This window comes from Temnothorax nylanderi, unplaced genomic scaffold (assembly GCF_030848795.1).
Source record: "Temnothorax nylanderi isolate EJ_2023f unplaced genomic scaffold, tnyl_v1.0 TNYL_tig1116_pilon, whole genome shotgun sequence".
Classification (NCBI taxonomy): domain Eukaryota; kingdom Metazoa; phylum Arthropoda; class Insecta; order Hymenoptera; family Formicidae; genus Temnothorax; species Temnothorax nylanderi.
The window spans coordinates 9710-11192 of record NW_027250178.1 but is presented as its reverse complement, the minus strand read 5'-3'; the positions used below and the strand labels follow the sequence as shown (position 1 = coordinate 11192).

General features: G+C 42.8%; 1 long non-coding RNA gene across 1 annotated transcript; it reads right to left on the bottom strand.

Annotated features, from left to right (window-relative positions):
• Positions 1–408: 408 nt before the first annotated feature.
• LOC139786702 (uncharacterized) lies at positions 409–1207 on the bottom strand. Its single transcript, XR_011722381.1, has 2 exons — positions 983–1207; positions 409–858 (listed from the first exon to the last, which is right to left on the bottom strand). It is a non-coding gene; the product is annotated as an uncharacterized lncRNA (long non-coding RNA).
• Positions 1208–1483: the final 276 nt, after the last annotated feature.

Here is a 1483-nt window from a genome sequence, read left to right as displayed (position 1 = left end):
AATGCTATACGACCTCTACTAATAAAATATTGAGACGAAAGTCACATCTTTTACTAGAGTTGTGAGCCCTGTGAATATATGTACAACAGCAGCGCGGCAACGTTGCGGTCAGCTGAGTCAGCAGTCTTCGTCGTCGCGATCTACATAACCTGTACGTACAAGCGATACAAGTGTGAAATATGAGCTGGAGCGAGCAGCCTCGACGTAAGGGACGTTTCCAGACGAAACGAAAAATTGATAGAATCTATTTCTCCGTGCGCTATACTCATCAGCTGACACGTGCGACGTTGCCAAGCTGCCGCTAGTGCCGCTCGAGCCCAGCCATCAGTTCCGTGTTGTCGATTTAGTCAATCGAAAATTACGTTTTATTATTATATGGTTCGGTCAATGAACTCGGGCTTTCGTCAGTATCTTGCAAAATGTTTATTGCATCGTTTCGTCAGTTTTTGGTTCGTTCATCTATTTTTGAAGTATTGCAATTTTTGCAGCATAAGCGCTTTAGCCTCGTTTTTCGGATAAGGGGTCCCCCCACCGCGTTAAATTGGCAAAGTTTACGGACATATATCTCCGGAACCAATCGGTTAAAAAATCTGAAATTTTACAGACACACTCGAGGAACGTTAACCTTTCATTTCATATCACATTTTCCGGGCTAAGTACATATGACTTAAATGCATGAACCACCTTAAAAAATAGTTACGAGGGTTCCTCTTTCCGCAGAATTCACTCGCCCGACTTGTTTCACTCCTCGACGTCCGATGACTCTATTCGGTGTCTGAATGGTTGTAATTCCCGTCTCATCCATATTCCATATGCAGTGAGCCCGAAAATGCCTTGGAAATGCACCCGGACTGCTTACTGACGGATTAACCCCAAACACAAGTTTCAGGTTTGATCGCCCACAAAATATTAGACATCAACGATAATGAAAAAACTACACTGGATTCGTGTTCAGCATGCATTACTCTTTATAATCACGTACCTCGAGATTTGGAGAGCAAATATTATAGCAGATATTACAAAATTTCCACGCGCAGAAAATGTAACTTTCACCTTCCGAAAACACGTTTGCCCTCGTAAAAATCATAACACGGCAGGTAACCTGCCGAAACTCCGTTGGTCACATGGGTACCATAAGCAGCGTTTACAATGTTAATAGCGAGTTCGCACAATATACAGGTTCCGAGATATTTGATTTAGCGGATTTACCCCGTTAGCGGTCTAGCCCCGGTCTCCCCTACTCGAGATGTTGAGATCTCGATAACGAGTGAACGGATCAAGTTCTAAGTAGGCTTGATCGATAGCTTGGGGTCGAATTGGGGGGGGGGGGTATCTCCTATAATATTTTCCGCTACGTGCCCTACGAGCGGAGATATTGCGACGCAAAGTCCAAATGTGAAAAATTTTATTTAAGATACTTCTTCTACTAACGCTGATTTATATTATTATTATGATTATCAGAGAAATGTCACTTTCACTTTTT